This window comes from Protopterus annectens, chromosome 1.part1, assembly GCF_019279795.1.
Source record: "Protopterus annectens isolate FY-2018-M chromosome 1.part1, PAN1.0, whole genome shotgun sequence".
Taxonomy (NCBI): domain Eukaryota; kingdom Metazoa; phylum Chordata; order Ceratodontiformes; family Protopteridae; genus Protopterus; species Protopterus annectens.
This window is the reverse complement of record NC_056726.1, coordinates 992,425,678-992,443,004: the sequence shown is the minus strand read 5'-3', so window position 1 is coordinate 992,443,004 and position 17,327 is coordinate 992,425,678. Positions and strand designations below refer to the sequence as shown.

At 40.2% G+C, this 17,327-nt stretch overlaps 1 protein-coding gene across 1 annotated transcript in view; it reads right to left on the bottom strand.

The window, feature by feature from the left end:
- The window catches only part of TSPAN14 (tetraspanin 14), an 826,639-nt gene that overhangs the window by 29,110 nt on the left and 780,202 nt on the right, over window positions 1-17,327 (bottom strand). The window lies entirely within an intron of this gene.

The window sequence follows — 17,327 nt, the reverse complement described above, 5'->3', positions numbered from 1 at the left end:
TCTGTTACCCAGGAAGCCTGCACGTCCCCACAGATAAAAATAGATGTTGTTCCTTTTCCACATACACAGTCCCTGACATGCCAGGTATAACGCACACACACAGACAGACACACACACAGACAGACACACACACAGACAGACACACACACACACAGACACACACACACAGACAGACACACACACACAGACAGACAGACACACAGACAGACAGACACACAGACAGACAGACACACAGACAGACAGACACACAGACAGACAGACACACGCAGACATGCGCAGACAGACAGAAGCAGACAGACGCACTTACATAGTCAAACCGGAACCAAAGATCTCTCCAGTGAAGATTGTGCTAGACAGTCAAGAGGAGAAGGTTAACACATGCACTACACCTCAAGCAACACATTGCCCTTCAAAACCCACACCGTCAACACCCACACATAGCAACACTAAACCCACATATGCAGAGGCCCTTAACATTAACCTGCCCAAGCAACAAGAACCTCAGAAGCTGAAACGCAAACAAACACCAGTCACAGCCAAAGTGACATAGCTCACAACACAAGTGTGCCACCCAACAGCCCCTAAGGCAAGACAACGTACCCAACACTTTAGTCATAGGTGAATCTATAGTCAGGCATACTGATGTTCCACTCACCAGGCTGAACAAGGAGAAAATTACAGTCAGCTGCCTGTCGGGTGCCAGGATACGCCACAACACATGACTCAAAGTCACTCCACAACAAATACAAATATGACTCTGTCACTGTCCATGTTAGAGTGAATGACTTGAAATGCATCTCCCTGGACTACTAAGAGAGACTTGGAAAAGCTCTCGGATCATGTGGCCCAGGCAGGTATGACCCTAGCCCTGAGTAGCATCCTGCCTTCGCCCAGAATAATACCACAGTATATAAGGACAAAATGATTGACTTCAACAATTGGCTAAGCTTCTGGTGTCATTCAAAGTGGATCCAGCATCTGTCTGCCTGGGATGACATGATCAACAAACCACAATGCTTTGCCAGAGATGGTTGGCACCTGTCCCCCTGGGATTCAGGTTACTGGCTAAGGCTCTTGCCATCCCTATAGTGCATTTTTTAGGCAAGGTTCAAAGGACAAAACCACCACCATAACAGATACAAGCATGCAAAATCTGAAGGTAATGCTACACAGTGCTAGAAGTCTAAACCTCAAAATGCACTCTCGAGGCACTCCTAAAAATGGAGAACATTGATATCTGTGCAGTAACTGAGACCTGGTTCAAGGCTCCAGAGAGCACCCCTGCAATACCAGGCTACAACTCTTACCAAACATTTCAACCACCAAACCAAGACTGAAACACTAAAGGTGGAGAAGTGTCCATATTCACCAAAGGATATTCACACCTCCAGGCTAGTTGCCCAACACAATGCATCTGAAATTCTCCAGGTACAACTAACACTAGGTAAGACTGCAATCCAAATTGTAGCTTGCTACAGATCCCCCACCATGCCCCAAGATTCTCACTACACCTTTCTAAACATAATGGAAAATATTAAGATACAACCAAACACCCTAATACTGGGTGATTTCAACTACCCTGCCATTAACTGGGAAAACTACTCGGATACCAATACCTTTTACCAACAGTTCATGGAATTCATAAATTCCAACGCCCTGGATCAACTAATCCATTGTCCCACCAGGGGTTTCAATATCCTAAGACCTGGTCATTACCAACATGGGAGACATTCTCCACACCAGTGGTCACCCCCTCATTGGTCAGGTCTGACCATAAGCTAATCACTCTTGACATCCACATCCCACCCCCACCCCCCAGTAAGGAAACCTCCGTAAAAAAATTCTCCAAAGCCAACTTCATGCTACTCAAGTCAGAAGTGACAAACTTCATGACACCCTTGCAGATGGGAGCTGAAAGTTCGACTGCTGAATCCTACACTAAGGCACTGTACGAGCACATCCACTCGTGCATGAATCGTGCCATTCCAAATAGAACAAAGATGCTCTCCTCCAAAAAAAGGAAGCCAATCTGGTACTCCCCTGTCATAAACAAACTTTACAACAGAAGGACAAAACTGTTGCAGAAAAGAGGAAAATCCCAAGATGCAAAAAAACACCCTTATCAGCCTCAGAAAGAAGCTGAGATCCCTCATAAAATCCTTCAAAGCTAGTTACAAAAATAATATTGCCAAAGATTCCAAAGACAACCACAAGGCATTCTATAGTTATGTCAAGAATCTAAATGGCAAAGCTCAGATCTGTTCTGAGTTACAACAGAATGGCATTAAATATACTGATCCCAGGGATATTGCCAATATCCTGGTAGATCAATTCAGTGCCAACTTCACCCCCCCTCTCACCTCCTAAAGGGCCCATCTCAATACCAAAAGATTGCCAAATTCTGGTAATCACGGCCACACAGGTAGAAACCACATTCTCCAAAACCAAGAATACAGCATCCATGGGACCAGATGACATCCTGGGCTGTGTACTACATGAACTACAAAATGAACTGGCACCTCACCTAAGTGTCATGTTTAATCATAGCCTCACCTCAGGCTTCATGCTCACCGAGTGGCACACAGCTACAGTTATCCCACTCCACAAGGGGGGGATCCACCTTGGATCCCGGGAACTACCGTCCCATCAGTCGGACAAGCCTGATCTGCAAGGGCATGGAACTTATAAAAAAAGATATTGGCAACCTTCAAACACTGGACCCCACCCAGTTTGGGTTCATGAAGGGCCAATCTTGTCTCCTGAACCTGATTGACTTCTTCAAATCAGTCTCCAGAGCTGTGGATGAGGACAATGCGGTCCACACAGCCTATCTGGACCTTGCCAAGGCCTTCGACACCATCCCCCACTCTGGAATCATAGATAAACTTACTAAGCTGGGCATAAATCCCTACATCACTCGATGGGTTGCCAACTGGCTTACTGACAGAACCCAGACTGTAAAAGTAGCCGACTCCAAATCCAGCTCTAGACAAGTGGAGTACCTCAGGGTTCAGTCCTGGGACTGCTCTTGTTTGGCATCTACTTCTCTGAAGTACAGGCCAACACTAAGGGACTCTGGCTAACAAAGTTCGCAGACGACTGCAAACTGGGAGCCATTACTGAATCATCAAATGATGTGGATATTCTACAAAAGGGCCTTACAGAAACAGATGCTTGGTGCCAGAGCCATGGGCTCAAGATTAATGCCAAGAAATGTATAGTTATCCCCTTTGGGGAAAAACATGTACTCATGAATTACCACATAGGTGGCAGTACACGAAACACCGAAAGTGTGATGACATACTTAGGGACACAGGTGGACAATGTTCTCACCTTCTATAACCACATTGCCACAACAGTCAGGAAATCCTTCTATGTGGCACACCTCATCACTAAGGGCTTTTCATCCAGAAAAAATGGTGTCATTGTCCCATTGTACTCATTCCTCATTAGACCTATTGTAGAGTACAGTGCCCCGTTTGGTATGTACCTCAAGACATCTGCAACAGCTGGAAAGGCCACAGAAATACCTCACTAAAAGAATCACAGGCCTAAAGCAGATGCCCTATGCTGACCATCTAAAAAAAACTCCAGCTATACTCTGTGGTATATAGTCTACTCAGAGGCGATTTCTGCTTAACATACAAGGCCATGTCAAACGCTAAGCTGTTGGACATGCTCCACTTAAAGAAATCCCAATCCCTCAGAGCCACACACTCCAGGGATCTAAACCTTGTCATCACAATGAACAAAACATGCTGGAGGGATAGGTTCCTGACCCAGAGACACCCCATACCCTGGAATAGACTGCCCATACATGTCAAGCAGATCGACTCCTTGGCCCTCTTCAAAAGGAACCTTGACGACTGGATGGGAGATAGGAAATTCACCCCGGGGATCATGTCAGTCGCCCAGCTAGACAGGTGTCCAGGGAAGTAAATACTGTGGGAAGAAATATCCAGGGAATTGTTATGGCTAGGCTTGTACAGGCCCCTAGGGCTGATAGCCTAGTACCAACCTATGAACACACACACACCCGCACAGAAGCACACTCTCTCTTACACACACACACACACACACACACACCCCCTGCATGCTCGCACACACACACAAGCAAACTCTTACACTCATACACACACCTGCATGCGCACTAACACACACAAGCACAGCAGCTTCAGTAATGTATTCCAAAGTACTTCACACAAATGCACAGTAGCCCTGCAAAACCATTCTGACACGACCAAAGAGAACCAGCAAAAGGATCAAATACTTTCATCCATCTGGTGTGATGAGGGACATAATTTTTCTGAGCTATGATACAGAATCAGAAATGCCTAGACATGCTAAGGCCTTGATTTGCTTAATTATGGTGGCTGCCAAAAAAGCAATTACTAAAAAATGGAAATCAAGCTAAACCAACTACATTAAAAGTAGTGAATATAGTAACAGATAAAACAACTGGAATTAAGATTTTTAGAAAAGGGTAGGAGCAAACTACATAGGAAAAATGGGAAATGTGGAAACAATACAGAAAGGGGAGGAATAAGGTTTAAAAGAAGACAGGAATTAAATGAGCTATGTAATGTTTGACTGAAAATGATTGAGTAGATTATAAGTGATGTACAATGTCTGCAACTGGGAGTGTCTCAGTATGGTTTGTGATGTAAAATGCTTGCAACTAGGATAAATGTATGATTGCTTAAGTTGTAAGTGATTATTTAATAAATATGTTTCTTGTTTAAAACAGGGCAGGAATTGAGTAATTTATGTAATGTTGCTTAGGTTACATGACATACAGTGAAATGTGCGAAGTATGTTTGTTAATATAGTTTGATTATTTTTGTATAAATGTAAATTTACCTATGTCCCAAGTGATAATTCAATAAAGGTGTTCTAAAAAAAAATACTTTAATCAATCAAACCCCCCTCCACCCAGCAGTTATAGCCACTGACGGTGTATACACGGTTTACCTTTGAAATGCATCTTGTCGAAAGACAGTTGCACGAAATTACGTTTTCAAGTTCACTGTTAGATGAAAAAAAATGCATTGAATGTGCAATGAGCGAATGCACATTGACATTCACTCATTGCAGACTCAGCATTGTGGGTGCAGAGTGCGCTATAGTGGGGATCGGGAAATGGATCCCTTCCCTACTGTAGTGCGATCTCGGAGTTAGAATATTAAAGTAGGGGTGTGGGGGGGGTGCAGCCCCCACATGGGGGGGTGCAGGGGGGCTTGCCCCCTGCATTACAGTGTGTGTTCGACATCTGAGTTCGAAACTCAGCGAATCTGCTGTTCGATTTGCTGAGTTTTGAAATTCATAGACGTTCGACAGTACGGATTCGGCTTTATGGTTCGCCCATCTGGCTGTTCGTAAAGCCAACTTTCAATGTTTCAAAGGTAAACCGTATACACATCTAATTGTGATAAAAAGTAATGCCATTTAGCTTAGTTTCACAGCATTAGACAACAGCCCTGCCAAGGTTATTACCAACTAACAACCACCACAGTAATTTTTTTAGCTTTTTTGAACTGCTGTCATGTTTTCTGTTTGTATGATCATCACCTCTAGAGGATGCCAGTCCTGCAATTCCTGCAACACAAGCAGAACTACCCATACCACTTGGGCACTCACGGGAAGACAAACTTCTGAATCGGACCATGAACTTTGGACCATTCTCCCTTCACAATGCTTTTCCTAGTTTAGCTCCCTTTTAACCTCCTTCACAAAATCCGCCCACTCAAGAAAAGGTGAGTAGCTTTTCTTCACAGGAAAAGTAGCCAAAATATTCCAGCCTGACATAACCTTTAGAAACTACCTAACCTAACCCCTCTTAAACACCCATGATACATAGAGACACAATTGGGTTGGCTTGCATGGCTAGGCTTACAAAGCCCTGGTGGTCATTAGCCTAGAATATACCTGGTCTATATTAAAAGAACGAAATAACGAAAGACACAAAAACTGAAAACAGCAAAGTTACAGAACTTACCAGGGAAAAAAAATTGGTTTAAAAAAAAAAAAAATTATAAAGACAAAATAAAATGGGGGGCTGTGCCCCCAGACCCCCTTACTTAAATATTCCAACTCCGATATTGCACCACAGTGGAGAAAACGGAAAAGTCCTGAGAACGACCCAGTGATTTTTTTTCCCGGGGGGGATCTCTGTTCCGTAAGTTCGTTGTTTTCAGACTTCGAGTTTTACGTGTTGACCAAAGAGCGTTTGCTCTTTCATCGCTTTGCTCTTCTAATATAGACCCGAATATACCCATGAACCTATGGATTTATTATCACTATGTGGAACAAATAGACATAGGCAAAAATGTGGAACACTAACAACTTTATCTAGAATGCTCAAAGCATGTTTGATAACTGCTTCTTCACACTTACCTTTGTAATAGTAAAATAAAGCCTCTCTCTGTATTAGGGATTATTAAAAAGAAGTCAACTGAAAACAGAACAACTTGAAATGTGAAACAATTGCCACAAATAAACTGTAAACTACAATTTAGTTGGTTTGCTTTCACTTCCTTGGTGGCTCCAAATTCATTAAATATACCGCATATATTTACCAAAAAATTATATATAATATTAACAAGAACAGTATTAAATATCCTTTCAATGTGCAACAGTATGGCTAAGAAATGCTTCTAATGAGACACAGCTGAACAATATGGCTAGCCCAGTCAAAAAGTAATAATACAAGGGGAGTTCCAAGATGGCTGCACACTGAGTAGCAAGTTGTTTCTAGCTCTCCCAGTGTGAAAACAGAAACTCAGCAAAGAAGGCCAGTAGACCTGTGTTTATGGGTGAATTTCAGTGACTGGCTGATGCACTGCCTGGATGCCAAGAATAAAGAAATACAGAAGACCTGGAAAAAAATCAACTACAAAAAGTGAGGAAGAAACACTGACTAGGGAGAGTTCTGCAGCTGTTCAGCAAAAAGCAATGCAACCTTCAGACATGACTTCCAATAACCTGCAGGATGATATAAGACAACTGCATACAGACCTGGTTAAAATAAACAAAACACTGATAGAGTATATCAACACAAACAACAAAAGTCTGGAACAAATGGAAGAAGCTTTAAACAGATATTCAGATGAGATGATAAAGCTTCAAAACTCAGAGGTCAAAATGAAGAAAAGACTGGCTGAATATGAGACTGCTCAGGACGGCATGTTTCAAAAAATAATAGAATTAGAGGACAGAACGCATAGGGAAAACTTGAGATTTCAGCTATACCAGAGAAGCTGGAAGGAACAGACTGCATTAAATTTATGAAAGCACAAATAAGCAAGTGGACTGGTATTCCACAGCAGGATTTATTAGTTGAACGGGCACATCATGTGCATTCTCCAAATCTAGCTACAAGAAAGCAACTTAGACCTTTTATAGAAAGGATGCAATCCAACCAGCAGAAAGAGTTGATTTTGTCAAAACTGCGGCGGAAGAACATAATACTAATAGGAGCAGCAGAGTGTTTGTGGAGAAGGATTATTCACTGTATACCAGGCAGAAGAGGAGCAAATTAATTCCTCTATCCAGAGAATGTCGAGATGCAGGTGTGAGATTCAAACTGCTGTATCCAGCTGTCTTCAAGGTATTCTTTGCTGAAGGGACAAAAATAATTTTTTGATGAAGTGCATGCTAAGGAGGAAACACAAAGGTTTGTCCAACAAAAACTGAGCTGTGAAACAGGAGACTCAGTTTCTAGTTCCTCTGGTAATAAAGATCACAGATAGACTGTATTTGTGAAACCTTTTCCAGTATTTCAACGGAAAATGTTGGAGAGAAGGAAGGGAGCGTGAAAGTTTTCTAGAAGACTCAAGAGTACGTTGGAAATGAAGCGGAAACAGGATTTGGGTGATGGAAAACAGTAATAAAATCAGAAACTTGATGTGAGATTACAATGCAATAATTATATTTGGGAAATATGACAGCACAAGAAAATCTGGCAGTACTGGACTTCTTCAAAATCTGTTTGCTGTGTGGGGGACTCAAGTATATGCCCTATTTCATAGGTCATTAATGTTTGGAAAAATGCTTTGGGGAGGGGTTGAGAGGTGATTACGCTAACTTTCTTTTCTTAATAGCACTGTATTTGTGTTGCATGGTTTTCTTTGCATACTTTTTTTGGGTGTAATGTGGATTATAAACATGTGCTAATTTTATTTCTCTCCCCTCTTCTCTTTTTCTTCTTGTACAATTTAGAGAAACATAGACAATGTAATGATTCCAAAAAAAAAAAAAAAGGACATGACAAAAAGGGGCATGACAGAGTTCAAATTAATGTTTTTTTTTTCTCCATTCTTGCATGGGGAAAAGACTGATTAAGGACCTTTGTTTTAAGACAGAGCAAGTAAATGAAAAAGAATATTGAATATTGTAAGGCTTTTTTTCTAGGACTTGCATATATGTATACTAAGTAGCACTTCTGCAGCTAGTCTTCATGTCTCCATAGAAACAATCTGATAAAGAGAAGCTGGAGAAAGTCTGCTGGAAGGTGATTGGTTGAGGGAAAAGAAATTGGCTAGGATATAATGTTCTCTGAAAATAATCAGGGGTTTTCCCAGGTGTGACAGCTTTAAAGACAATACAAAACCAGTTAGACAAAGTTCAATTTTTTTAAATGCAATGGGATACTAATATAAACATGTGCTTTTGTTTTTTCTTGTTCACCCTTCTCTCTTTTTCTTTGTTCAGTTTTGAGAAATGTAGGCACAGCAATGGAAAAAAAAACAAAAAGGAGGAGGGGAGGAGATAGGGGAAGAGCAGAAGGCTCTGGTTAAGACAGTATGACAAAAGGATAAATCATTGTGCTTTTTCCCAAGCTTATATAGGGAAATGACCGTGTAAAAACCCTAAGCAGTATCCAGTAACAACTATTATAAAAACATATAAATGAAAAGGAATAGAGTATTGCATGGCTTTTTTCTGATATGCAAGGTGCCATTAACTGTTTTGTGTCTGGTTTGCATGTCACTAGAAGACAATTTGATAAAGAGAAATGGCTTGGGTAAAGTGTTTACTGAAAGCATTCAAGTGTTTTCTCAACTGGAAAAGTTATACAAATATACAAAATCAAATAGCACTTACTTATAGCGCACGCTGTACCATGCGTCTTAGCATGACTAACCTTAATTTTTGGTTAACTTTAGCCTGCCTGTGTAGCTATCAGCTTAGAACTTATGTTCTTATTAGGAAGCAAAAACGTCAATACTTGAAGATGCGCATACTTCTGTGTGTTATTCTTAAGTTCTTATGTTTTAGGAGGGATTTTTTTTGGGGAGGGGGTATTTGTTCTGTTTGAAGGCTTTCAAAAAACAAAAAGTTATGCAAGATGTGACATAGGCGCACCTGGATATGATAAACAACTGTATAAAAGACCAACCTGCCGAACAGTATATACATGCAACATAAAAGTTGCTGAAAATGGACATGTATCCAGCCAGACTAGCCCGGTTAACAAATGTAAAATAAAATAAAATAAAAAACTAGACATTTAACAAAAGAGTAGATATACATAAAAGGTGGTAATAACTATATAAGAAAATTATGCTTTCTGTAATGTCTTTCAATCTGTACCATCTTACAGATAAATATAAAGGAGTAGTGAATTATATTAAAAATGTAGAGTGTAAATAGTTTTGCTATAGGAGACAGACCTGGAAAGAACTAAACATGTAAATTTGATAAAGAAAGGTTTTCAGGACGGTTATTCAGTGGAATATCTGGGCCAAAGGAAAAGAGGAGTACTTATATTAATGCAAGAGGAGCTCCAATAGTGACAGAAGAGGGAAATAAAAGATAATAATGGAAGATGCATAGTACTAAGGGGCTACTGGTTAGGGAGTAGGATTACACTGGCATGCATTTAAATCCCCCCTAAAACTGCTATAATGGAGCTTAAGAAAATTCTGGGAGAGATAATTAGCTTTCAGCAAGAAATTTACTTCTAGGTGGAGACTAGAACTTAGTTTGTAACAGTGAAGATGTGTCTGGGGGCCTAGAAGGGAAAAGATAAAGGAGGGTAGATTCCTGAAGAAATTTTGGAAAATGTTTGGCATGGAAGACGTGAATTCAGTACTAGGAGTTTGGAGTGAATTAACATATCACTTACCAAGATACAAAAATTGGGCTAGGTTAGATAGATTTTATATCTCACAGGAACATGTGCATTTAACTGAAGGTCTTAAAAAATGCACCCAATAACTATTTCAGATCATGCACCAATAATAACTAAAATAAAAACGCAAGGTAATGAAATAAAAATGAGACACTGGCACTTTCCCCCTAGAGGTTGAAAAGAGAGGAATTTAAGGAATGGGTTGTGGAATTAATTCAAGAGTGACTAGAAAAAAAATAGAATTATCTTCTGAAAAACATAGCTAAGGAGTGGGATAAAATTAAAGTGCAGTTTAAAACTGGGTTGGAAATAAAAGAAAGGGAGATATGTTTAAACAGTAACAAGAATTATTTAGAAGGACTGACAAATATAGGGAATCTCCAGAACAAGAAAAGGAGCAACTGTAGAATGCTAAACAGAATATAAGGTGTGATGCCCCTGCACTGGCTCAGTAATCAAGGAGCCTCAAGCCTCACCACTGGCAAAAGTGAGGAACGTACATAATGGGAGGATGTCAAGTACACACACAGTAAAGTGCAATTACCATTGACAGCACACTAAGATCACAGTCAGTCTGGGGCTGATTTCTCCCTCCCTCTCTCCAGATCCCCAGTAAGACTCCCCCATTGGCACAGCTATAGAGTTGTGCCCTTAGCCAGGGTTCTGAGCAAAGTCCTCCCAACACTCTCTCTGCCCAACCAGTGCTTCATGTCCATGCCCAAGTAGCTGACACACTCAGATTTTACTTGCACACAAACACACACCTGGGAAAGGCTGGCACAGGTTTAGTAGCTATGCCCCCTTATGCCCATACTATAAGGTAGTTATCACTGCCACCAGAATCCTTTATCAGCTATTTAAAGCCCTTACACCAAAGGGTGACCAATCCTACTGTCTGTTAAATCTGGTCGACTTCTTTAAGACAGGTCACCAAAGCCATGGATGAGGGGAAGATGGTGCATACTGCCTACCTTGACCTGGCCAAAGCCTTTGACAATATTCCCCACTCAGGCATAACAGATAAACTCTCTCAACTAGGCATCAATCCATATGTTACCAGATGGGTAGCAAACTAGCTCACTGATAGAACCCACCTAATCAAAATAAGGGAAGCCACCTCAAGCAGTAGACTCGTAACGAGTGGCGTACCCCAGGGATCAGTCTTGGGGCTTCTGTTATTCAGGATATACTTCTCTGAGGTGCAGGCCAAAACCACTGGATTATGGCTGACCAAGTTTACAGATGACTGCAAGGTGGGCGCAGTCATCAATTGCCAAAGTGATGTGATCATCCTCCAAGAGGGTCTCACCTAAATAAATGACTTGTGCGAGAAACATAGCCTGAAGCTGAAAGCCAAAAAATGCATCATCATCCCCTTTGGGGAAAGTGATGTTCCCACATATCACATTAATAATGTCCTAAGTACACAATCAGTAGTGAGGGATTTGGGCACCCAGGTTGATAGCAACCTGACTTTTGACCACCATGTTGCTTCCACTGTATGGAAAGCTTGCTACATGGCCCACCTCATAAGTAAGGGTCTCTCATATCCAGGGACAAAGAGGTCATAACATCCCTGTATTCCTTTTTATTCTTCCCTTGTAAGGCTAATTATTGAGTAAAACGCCTCCTTCAGCATGCACCTCGCAAAGCACATGGAGCAGCTGGAGACTCCACAGAGGTTCCTCACCAAGAGAATCCAGGGCCTCAAACATCTACCCTACACAGATGGGCTAAAAGCCCCGTTCCTCTACTCAGTTTCATACAGGCTCCTCATAGGTGACCTCTGTCTGACATACAAAGCAATCTCAGACCCCGCCTTGATGGGACTCATGCATATCTATAGGTCAAGTTCCACTCAAGTAACCCATACAAGCGACCTCATGTCTGTGACATCAATAGGATGTACTGGCATCACAGATTTGTGTCCCAGAGACTCCGCCATCTGTGGAATAGATTTCCTCTTCACATCAAGCAGAGTACCTCATTATCAGTTTTTAACGCACCCTGGATAACTGGATGGGAAATAGAACATACATCTCTGGGATTCCACCTGTGTCCCTGCTGGACAGGGGCTCTGGGTGCTGACTTGTCTAAACATGGGCTAAACTCTTGGCTAGGTTTATAAGGGCCCCAGGGCCAATAGCCTAATAACCTCCTATGATCCTACTGTGTAATGTTACTATTATCCAGTCGTTTTTGACCAAGTGCCAGGCTATTAGGAGTGCCCTGTACAGTGTTACCAAATACATAGGCAAGTGCGCTAAGAGCTTAAATATTTCTCAGAAATATCAGCCACAAAGACAGGTTTAAATATATTTAATAATAAATAATAAAAGAACAAGACAATATCCAAACAACACAGTAACTACAGAGTTCAGAATCATAGGAAATATTTTAAAACAACATTGCAGGACAGTCTCAAATAATACAGAAAACATCTAAACTAATCTTTATTATATTCCTATCTATCTCTAAGAGAGATACTATGCCCCAAGTCTTACTTACAGACAACACACAGCCAGAAGTGCTGATTATGGATGTTTCCAGGTCCAAGACAAGATACAAAATGCCCAGTCTCTCTCTGAGAGAGTTCTTAAATTAATAATAAACATTACTGCTGGGTTAGCTTAGATGACATCACTCGTCACCTGACTTCAGTTCCAAGGCTAACAAATACTAACAGAATTTTAACATCTCTGTGTGAGAAGTACACATCTCTCAGAAGCGTGCAGAACTTGGAAGTCGAAAACAATAAAAATGTTTTTATATTTGAAACCTAGTAATTATTTATGTTTCAAGACAATAGAAAAACCACTAGCGCTAGACATTGTGTCTGCTTCACTGAAACTGAGGAAAACTACAATCGTAAAACTACTTCAATGTATTTTCTTGCAGTTTTGCAAGTTAACTCTATGTTCCAGTTCTACTATTAAAACATACATTTGCACAGGTACATAGTTTATATACATTTCTGTTCTTTTCCAGTAGGGTACACTGTGGTTACATTCTTGAAGCTCAGTACTGTACAAACCCTGTTCAACACACACTTATGCAACAATAGTTTAATATACACAATACATTGTTCTCTTACATTTATAAGAAGCATATGAATCATGTTATATTCACAAATGACAGAATTATTTACAAAATTCCAGATTGCTGGGCTGGCATTGTCACATAAGGGAGTACCTTGATAATATGCATGAGTTTAGAAAGGTTGCTGTTAAGCAACTGTTTTTTGATAATAATTCTAGAGAAAAAAACTTTTAGCACAACTCAGGCAACAGAAAATGTAAATGGCAGTCACCAAGCTTAGGGAACCTATAATAATGAAGGTAAGAAACCCTGTAGAAGTTTAGAAATATTTCGGAAATTTTATGAAAATTTATATAAAACAGAGAAATATGGAAATCAAGAAAAGGTACAAATGGAGATGTTTATGGAAGAATTAAATATGCCAAAGTTAGAGGTAAATGAGGCTCAATTACTAACATGATAGGAAGAGATGAGATAAAAATGGCTATACATAACCAAGCTACAGGAAAGTCTCCAGGAAGAGATGGCATTCCTGAGGAAGTTTGGAAGTTGAGGAAAAAAACTGACAAAGAACTGGAAGGTTTTATTTAACATTATTTTAAGAGGAAGAGAAGTACGAACATCCTGGAAAAAGGCGGTGGTAACGGTAATACCTAAAAAGGTAAAGATCGATCGGCTCCAGCTTCATACAGGCCCATTTCAATACTAAACCACGATTATAAAGTGTTTATGTGTATAATGGCTAAAAAAATGGCAAACTTGATACCAAAATTGGTAGATATGGATCATTGTGGTTTTGTAGAGGGGAGGCAAACATCTGACAATATTAACAGAACACTGATGATCCAGAGGGAAGCAGAATGAAAGAAAGTACCACTTTTATTGGTGGGTCTTGATGCACAGAAAGCATTTGACAGAGTAGACCGGGACTTCATAAGCAGGGCAATGGAAGCATCTGCTTTCTCTGATACAATTATAAGGTGATTAGAAAATTATATGAGGGGTTGGAGGTGTGAATTAAAGTGGGTGGGGTCCTCTCCGATAATTTTTGCTTGAGTAGAGAAACCAGGCATGGTTGTCCGCTTTGCCCTTTGTTGTTTGCATTCAATACGCTGATGATTCTACGCTGATTTGCTCCGGTACAACCCCTACAGAGTTACAAACTATGACCCAAACCACTTTCAGTAAAATAGAAAACTGGCTCTCTAGTCGTCGCTTGATACTTAATCCAAAAAAAACAAAAATGTTGCTGTTTTCACCGACACAAAGGTCAAGCCCCTTTAAATTTACGATCCAAGCAAAGGACGGGACTATTATCTCTCCGGATCCTTCGACAAAATTATTAGGGGTAACTATAGACAATAACCTAAAATTCGACACTCATGTAAACTTAATGATTAAATCCATCAATAAAAAACTAGGCTCGCTATATAGAATAAATAGATTCTTGACCCCCCAAGCTAAATCTGCCATTGCCCAAACCCATCTTCTCTCCACACTCTTGTACTCATCTCCATTATTATAGAATATTAATAAAACAGTCATGAACAAACTCACTATCTGCTATAATCATATCGCTAGGTTTGTTACTGGGTTACCATATAGAACCCATCACTGCACCAATTTAACCCAGCTTAATTGGCTTGAGTTACCAAAACATATTTCGTATAACCTTCTAGTCCTTGCCCACAAAATAATTTATAACCCTGACTACTCTCCCTCACTCAAAAAACTTATCTCCCTTTGCAATAACCCTCGAACACTGAGGTCATCCTGCCGCCTCCTCATCCAAACTTGTAAAACTAATAACACGGCCGGAGATTCTCTTCTTACCAACTCAGTAGGGAGAATCTGGAACAAACTTCCTCCTGATATTACCTCACTCCCCTCCTTAAATCTATTTAAGACCAAACTAAAACTCTATCTACGGTCAACACGTACCTGCTACTGTCTTAATCCTGGCTAGCTATCCCTCTGAACTTGCATTGTTTCCCAGACTCAGGGTCTCAAGTAAATCTACTGAATCATAGTTTGAATATATTGTAATTACTAACCTTACCTCGATTTGATTTTATAAAACTAAACCTCTACCTGTATTAGTTAATTTATATTTGTTTTTTTGTGACTGGTTTGTATCATCTTGTCTGGAGCTTTTCTCCCCGGGCCTCCGCTGAAAATGGACATGTATCAAGTCGGATCCTCCCGGTTAACAAATGTAAAATAAAAAAAAAAAAAAAAAAAACATTATATTTAGAAGGATTGGCAAAGAAAACAAGGGACTCAGAAATTCAAGGATATAATTGGTATGGTAGTCAGGAAAACTTGGCTTTTATTTGCAGACAATATTAATTTATACATGACAAAACCAGAAAGAGACATTACAGTGTTATGGAACATTTTAAGACAGTTTCAAATCTTCTCGGGATATAAAATTAATTAAAGTAAAACAAAGTCAATAGCAGTAACTTATGTAACCCCACACACAAATTGGTCCAACAATATCCATACTGATGGGGACATGATAAAATGAAGCATTTAGGAGTATGGATTAGAAATGACTCTGTGGTGGCAGCTAAGGATATGTGGGAAGAGACTAAACAGAAGATGATGCAAAAATTGAGAAACTGGAAGTTTTGTTACATGGATATGGATATGGATACTAAGATACATGCCATTTCAATGTTTTAGTCCCTTTAGTCTTATACACAGGTCAGGCATATTTTTATCAACCGGAGGAGAAGCTGTGGATAGCAATTAAAAAAGAGTTTAAGGATTGTATCTGGGAAGGGAAAACAGCAAGGGTCAAGTGAGATAAGCTGATTTTACCCACAGAACAAGGTGGACTATGACTACCTAATTTGAGGGGGTATTTTAGAGCAAGACAGTTAAGGCTCTTATACATAGCACAAGCAGAGAACTTTAATTCAAAGTGGAAACGAATGATGCTGACACAGGGAGGAAGCCCAAGAAGTAAGGAGAGATTGGGATTTTGGATGCAGACTCTTAAGGAGAACAACCAAAATCATGCGGAGTATTATATTCATAAAATAGCAGGGAGTATTCTAAGAACCAAACCAGCATGAGAATGGAGAAAAGAGATTTTGTCGACAGGGATTACTGCGGTCAGGGATACAGACAACAGGCAAGGAGGGCTGGAATTTATTGGAGAAAACTGGCAAAGGAACCAAGGTATTGGGAGCAAATAACTAGAAAGGGAAAGGTAATAGAATGGGAAGAGGCCAGGAATTTATTTGGACTGCAGGTTAAAGATTGCCTTCCCTATCAAGGATTGATATCAGAGTATACGCAAAGAGAAATAAATAGGGGGCTCCTAAATGAAAGACCGGCACTGGTAAAGTTTTTAATAGAATCTAGAACAGAAGCTGCCATTAAAAAGGAAATAATTAGTAAAGCATATAAAACATTGCACAATTATAACAATCAATCAGAGAAGCTTAGAAAGGATTGGGAAGAGAAATTGGATAAGCAATTCACAAAGACAGTGGGGGGTTCACTTGTATATCAGAACCACCAAGTAATCTACTAAATCTTCATGGCTACCAGCAGCTAGTCCAAATTCCAACTAGGTGTGATAAAAAATCTAAAAGGGAATCCATCCTTGACTGGGTCCTAACTAGCAACCCCACATTGTACCCTCACACAGGCAGTCTCCCAGACACCTTAAGTGACCACAACATAATATACTTTATACGTAGTAGAACAAGCATATGCAAAACCACTAACTATATATCCACTAGAAACACAAAAAAATTCTCTCCTGAGGTCCTCAACACTTTACTGTGTAACTGTGACTGGAGCCCCCTAAAACCCTCCCACTTGACCAGGCTGTAGCATATTTCAACAAAACATTTCTACAACACCTAGACACTGTCGCTCCATTGCGCAAAATCAAGGTTAGAACCTCTACAAACCCCTGGCTCAGTAAAGAAACCAAACAAATCCTCAAGTCCAGAGACACTGCCTGGTGTTACTATCAAAAACAAAGAAACACAAAGCCTAACTAAGTACCAAGAACTGCAACTGCAAAAAATGCATTAGTCTGGACAAAAATCCTACTACACAACATTACAAACTAAATACCAACACAATCCACAAACATTTTGGCAAAATGTAAACCAGCTACTAAAATCCACCC